This window comes from Heterocephalus glaber, unplaced genomic scaffold (genome assembly GCF_053883595.1).
Source record: "Heterocephalus glaber isolate CG9 unplaced genomic scaffold, H.glaber_assembly_v1.0 deba00001497, whole genome shotgun sequence".
NCBI classification, from domain to species: domain Eukaryota; kingdom Metazoa; phylum Chordata; class Mammalia; order Rodentia; family Bathyergidae; genus Heterocephalus; species Heterocephalus glaber.
Genome location: NW_028258320.1, coordinates 28956044 through 28962762, shown reverse-complemented (window position 1 = coordinate 28962762; position 6719 = coordinate 28956044). Strand labels below are relative to the sequence as shown.

At 37.8% G+C, this 6719-nt stretch overlaps 1 pseudogene; it reads left to right on the top strand.

Moving 5' to 3' along the window:
- Nucleotides 1-1556: 1556 nt before the first annotated feature.
- Nucleotides 1557-3184, top strand: LOC110344599 (S100P-binding protein-like; annotated as a pseudogene).
- Nucleotides 3185-6719: the final 3535 nt, after the last annotated feature.

The window sequence follows — 6719 nt, the reverse complement described above, 5'->3', positions numbered from 1 at the left end:
ATTGTGCAAAAGAGAAATAGCTTTTCTAGAAAGATTGCTATAAAAAATACTCCAAGGTCCAATTTTCTATCATCTTTTTTATGCAAACCCCATTTCACTGCAGGTAGAAATAGAGGTGTAATTTTGATGTCCTTTTTAAAAAATGAGCCCAAAGTTTTTCAGTTTTAAGATATATACTCCTCATGGAGCCAGGGAGAGTTTTCATAGAGAAATATATGTGCCTTTCAAAGCTTTGCAACCCAAATTTTATTGAAGTTTTTATGAAGAGCTTCAGTGTACCAGCAGAGTAACCATGTAAAAATAAGTCAAAACAACCACTGCACTAAGAAGCAATTCTGATGCCAAAAGATAAAACAGTCTTCTAATGTTACACATTGTCTCCCATCAGAGTTTAACATACATACAATCAACATTCACCATGCTTGACTTCGCCCATTGAAATTGATTATAATCCACATGGTGGTTCCTCTTTTATTCTCTTGTCAATGAGGAAAAAGGGGGCCTATGTAGAAAATCAATAGTCTTGATAGCATGTATGGGAGAGTGGTTCTTCATTTTAAAAATAAAAATGTTCACTCTTAGGATTCTTTTGCAAAAAGTAATATGCAGGTAAGAAGTACACTATTGTCTCATTACATATATAAACATTCATAGGCTATACTTTAGCAATAAAAATTAAGGAAAGTACTGATGCACTATCGAGAGTTTCTCCAACCATAGTGACTGGTCTCTACTAGGTTCCCTTATACTTCTGTTAGCCACCTACTGATTAGCCATGCTTATCTGTAAGGACAAGTGACCCTGACACAAAGGAAAATTAATTAACCAATGTGGATATATATGGTCCTGGGCAGGTGAGAAATGTGCCCTGATTTGGTTAGTGTACAGTCTGAATTAAAACTAAACATAGTTCTAACAGACCTCACTATTCACCACTTATAGAGCTTCTATTTATTTGGAAACAATGAAACTGCAATACACTTAGCCTGGTGGTTTTCTATTTATGGTTTCATAAACCTATTTATTCAGTAAAGTAGGTATTCAAAGAGGCTTGGAGTACAAGTAAGAACTTGAAATATTTAACTGAATTTATGTAAGTCCCCAATTATGAACATTCGAGTTGCAAACTTTCATGGCTGGGAAGGTCCTCACATTAGGAACATTCATAGATGCAAATTGCAGAAGTAGCTCACATGTTTGCTGGACACTGTCACAGTTGTGCTGCTCTGTGCTTACTATACAGTGTGACAGTGTACAGTGGTATAGTGCTCAGTCAGAGCCCAGGATGTCTGGAACCAAGAGGAAAAGCAGTGGTGATGTAGGGGGGACTGCCAGGAAGCACAAAGCAATACACATTGCATATTTGTGTCAACGGTGCATAGGACTCACTTTGTCTGACTTACTAACAAATATGACTTACAACTCATTTGTAAGTCAAGGACTTATTGTATTTATAAAAAAAAAATTTCAAATTTGGTGATAAAATGGTGCACGGGGCAGAGTGAGGATCAGTCATTCACTGAGGCCTTGGCTTAGCCTCCAGAGGAAGCTGAGAGTCAATGATTTTTACAAGTCTTCTGAAAGGAACGGCTAGCAGGAGCTGAAACATTTTTCCATTCCCATTAGTTCCATTTCCATTTAGTGGCAAAGCCAGAGAAGCTCCACACAATGTGATGTGCTCACTGGCACCTGTTTCTTACCTTAAAAACAATGCCCCATTTTCTTGGCATTCCTTCCATGAAGAGGAATTGGATGGCTCCTTGCTGAGCTCTTTGATGGAGAAGATCGTGGTCATTCCAATCTCACTGAGGAGCTTCTGAAGGATGATACTTCATCAAATAATCAATCAAAGGAGCATGAGAATGGAGAAAAAGGGTGCCAAATTATACTTAAATCTCCCCAAGAAAAAAATTCACTGTACAGCCTGAAACCAGTAGCTCCTTGGCCTCTGAATTATCTCAACTAAATACATCAATTGGTCATGGAGCAACTCCTGCTAAATCATTTGACAGACACTTAATACTAGAAGATAATCATAAAAGTGACTGTTGCTGCACCATTTCATTCAATAATTTGTGATCCTGTGCTTGATAAGAGTAAGACTTATTCATCCAAAGATACTGAAAAACCCTCCTCCCTTGGGGAAGAGATGAGAGAAAATGATTAGGCTGAAGGGATGTGCCCTAATACTTCTGCCTGGGATGGGATCTCTTCTCCTTTGAACAATAACTTTCAATAAACTGTCACTGATTAAAAATATACCTGACACTAAGAAACCTACACCTTTGTTCTCTCAGCTCTTAGATCATCCAATATAGGATCATTCTGAAAAAATGGTGGATCCCATAAATTAAGAGGTAAAATGAGGTGTCTGGTTGTTTCCCATTCAACAAAGAGCCAGTGTGCTCAATAAGTATTCTGTGGAGATGAAAGGCCATGAGAAAAGAATAGGCAAAGTAATTCCTATTCTAAAAACCAAAACCCGGGCTAATTTTTTTAAGTCAGGGTTTCCCTATGTAGTCCAGACTGGCTGGCCTTGAACTCTCGGCAATCCCCCTGCCTCAGCCTCCTGATTGCTGGGATTACTGATGTGTGCCACCACACCTGGCAGGACTAATATTTGACATTTTCACAATCAGATCTAGAACAGCAAAAGCAAATTTCTCTCAGGCATGTCTTTGATCATATAGAAGACCCAGGAACTCAACTAAGGTACCCCAGAGGGGCTACATGTTTTGATGGATCAGCAGCATCCTTTGGGTCTCACCATGTGAAATTACACCCAGCACCAACAGAAACCTCTGCAAAGATATATCCTGGCTCAGTGGGTTGACAGAACAAGGGAAGCTGCCATCGGTTTCAGCGTCTTCCAGATTTTTCATATAGTCTGTCTTATTCTATCAGCAGTAAAGGTCCCTATCCAGGATCCAGCCTACACTTGCATCTCATTTTCTTCTGCTCTTTTGTTCTTTATATAGTTTTAATTTTATTTTTCAAAGATTTTATTAAAGAACTTGTTTCCTGTTGAAATGCACATCATTGCATTGGATTTTTTTTGTATGAGTGCCCTAATAATTTTGTGTGTCCACATGTGTTTTAGCAGTGTTGAATTTATAATAGTTCTTAAAATTTCTTTATTTCAATTGAAGGTGGCTGTGCCCTGGAAATCAGTATGAAGCCATAATACCTAGGCTCAAGTAAACCACGCAGCTCTATGCAGAGGCAAAGTCTATTTCTGGTGCCTAAAAGAAATTATCTTGTAATCAGCTGTAAGAAAGAGATTCTCTACCAAGCTATGAGCCAGTGTCAATTATTGCTGATGACTTGTGAATGGATACAAGTCATTTTCCCAAACCCTCTTTCTTTTTAAATTGGAATCTCTGAATACCTGTCAGTATTTTAAAGTTGGCAATCCAGAACATTTGAAGTAAAATGGAGTAGAAGAAAAATCCTGTTGAAAGGAAAATAACAGAGGGGTGGAGGGAAGGGGGAAAATAAGAATTGAAATGTGTTATATACATATACCAATTCCCTATAGTGAATGTAATCATTATGTGCTAAAACACGGACTAATAACATTTTTTAAAAGAAAGAAAATGTAAACTGTCTCCTTTCTGTACCTTTTAGCTATTTTTTTTCCTCCTCTGTCTCCAGGTACAAGGGATTGAACCAGGGCTGCATGCACATTTGGCAAACACTACCACTGAGCGACATCTCCAACCCTTTTTTTGCTATAATCTTTGGCCTTTCTTCCTTTTCTATTAAATTTATTTTGTACAAAGTATTTACAGATCTTACACATCTTAACTCTGACACAGGTCTTACCAGTCTTAACTGCTGAGCAACCCGTTAGTCTCTACTAACACTGTGGTCTTGTGACTGCCTTCTCTGCCCTTCTTTAAGGTAACTGTCTGCTTTATACTTTCCCCCACCACCACACACCCTGCTCCCTCGGGATCCTCAGGCAGTATTCCTATATATTGTTAGACATGGACATGCTTTTTTAGAATGGTCTCCTTGCTCTTTTTTTTTTTTTGGTACCAGGGATCAAACTCAGGTCCTTGCACTTACAAGGCAGGCGGCGGAACCACTGAGCTAAATCCCCGGCCCCTCCTTGCTCTTATTGAAGAACTGTCCACTGAGACTGTTGATGATAGGCCAATGCCATTGAGATGTCAGTTGGTCTTCAATTTCATCAGCCAAACCTTAACTTTAAGTATGGATGTCAGTCGAGACACCTCCATCCTGTGAGAGAGGCCTAGAGGAGGCACCCATCTGTCTCCATTATTGATTAACAGGTGCCTTTCCCCCAAGGATCTTTCCATCTCCTGGTTTGGTCAGACCCCTGATGCAGTTTCACATACCTCCTCAAGTAGGTCTAACTATTAGATTGTGATTGATTGTGCACAGAAGTGTTGCCTGATCTTAAGGCTTGGTTTTCTAACCAAAACTGACAGACTTCGTGCATCTGTCTTAATGGATATCTCAAGAGTTTGTTCCTCTCTTTACAGACAGTTGTAGGCATCATTTTGAAAAGTTTTGTGGTCTGGCATTTGTGCTTCTGCTGTTTGCTCTCTGTGAAGGATGTTCATAGTTGGTTTTGTTTTGTTTCATCAGCCTCATCTCTGTATGTGAGTAACCCATCATAAACATCCTACCCCACTTTAGAAACTAACTTGGGAAAAGTTTGGTCATTCAGCTCTCCAGTAAATTTCAACAGACATCCTTAAGTGTTTCATGTTTTTATCCAGTCAAGGATGCTCTTTCCCTTGGACATTTCATTTAGATTCTGAAACTAGAATGTAATGGAAAAATCCCATTTGAAGGCAGTAAGCAAAACCTATTATTTCAGTTGGCATAATTGCCATTAACTTCATTGGTCACTTCTCTGGGCTGCCCTAAATTAGCCGGATGGAGTGAGACTTGCCAGACATCTACCTTTGGGACTAAAACATACTCACAATTAAAGGAGCTGTACTTGCTGGCATTGCAGAGGTCTAGTTCCCCACAGACAACCCAAGGAGTGAAGGTAGAGCATTTTGCTTAGGCAAAAATCTATGACTTATGTTCCTGCCCTCCTATATAGAAAGGTTTAAGATGGAATGTGTAATAGGAACATTGCCTTTGCCAAATGAAATGAGTGACAGGTTAACAAGACAATGTGACAATTGCACTTCCTCTTAGCTCAAATAATTGTTTCTCCAAAGCTTTCACAGCTTAATTAAATCTGCAGGGGAGGAGAAAACTGTTCTCTAGTGGTTAACTTGGTGTTCTTTAAGAAGAAAAAACAAAGCCAAGGAAAGCTCATCTGGCATGTTTGCCTTAAAGATGGTAGTGGGTAGAATTTGGGGTTTTAATCTCTTTCCAAAGCTTCCTATCTTACATTTAGTGTGGGCCTCCAAAGCTAGTATTCCAGGAGCAATTACAGCTGTATTTTTAAATCTGAGTGAGGATTTGTGCATTTAACTTCCGACCTAGCTTTCTTCATCCATGATGATATTCTCATCCTAGGTGTCTCACTACACAAACAGAGTAAAATGTGTTTTTTAAATAGTTTATTTGAAATAAAAGCACCTGACATAGTCTGTTGTTTTGTACCTGATATAGGCCTTAATTTACTGGCATTGTTGTCAGGACCAATTATGAAACTGAAGTTTGGTGCCTCATATTTATTATGTTTTTTCCCTTGTAGCAATTATGTTTAATGTCATTAAAAAGAAATAAAAGTCTTTGACAGTGGAAAAAAGTATTTTCAAATTTATTCAGATCTCACTGCCCACAATAATACTTAGAACCTAAATTAGAGACGTAGTGCTAATGTGGTGAGAAATGAGAATTCACTATATAATGCTTTTCAGTAATGAGATAAATTATAATTTCACTTTTTTAAAACTAAAAGCAATTATATATTGTTCACATTGCTAATATTTAAAAACAGCTACCTCATTGTAGTATATATACATCTATATTTATCACGCATCACTTAGGATTTGGTTCTGCCATTTTTATATGCCTCATATCAAAGGCATTGATATTCTTAAGTTATCTGGTGAGATGGCATCTCAAGCAATAAATGATTTAATCAGATAGTTGAAAATCATCCAATTTCACATAAGAGCAAAGGAAGAAAAACACATCTGGCAAAAAAAAATGCATTTCCATCTATAAGAACAGTGATCTGCTCATATAAATGGAAGATCCTCCAGTTTACTCTACCAGCAGAAATCTCTCATTTGGACCCTTAGGGTCTGTTCTGCAGTATAATTTCAAACATTTGAAAGTTAAATTCTTCCACCAAGTTGAAAATGTATTGTTCTCTTGCATCAAAAATTTATTTCTCTGGGTAATTTTCCCACTTTAGCACAAATAATTTATTGCTAGATGTGTTTATTAAACAGCAGGAAATATGCTTATCTCTTTGCTTGCCTTTTAATCAGAAAATGGGCTGAAATCCATAGGGAACATTTAATCACATCTGGAGGAAAGGACATTTAACTAACTCGTTTTCTTATGAAAGTATTGAGAAAGGAATCCTTCAAAATAAGTTGTGTTGTTTGTTAAATCTCTCTCCCTAGAGAGAAAGCCAGTAATTGAGTGACAGTGACAAGAAAAACATTTCCTATCCTTATGGTTTTCTGCATGACTCGTGTGAAAAGAGGAGAAAAAAGTAAAATTCTAGTTCTGCAACCACCAGAAACAAAATTATGATGACTCTGGTT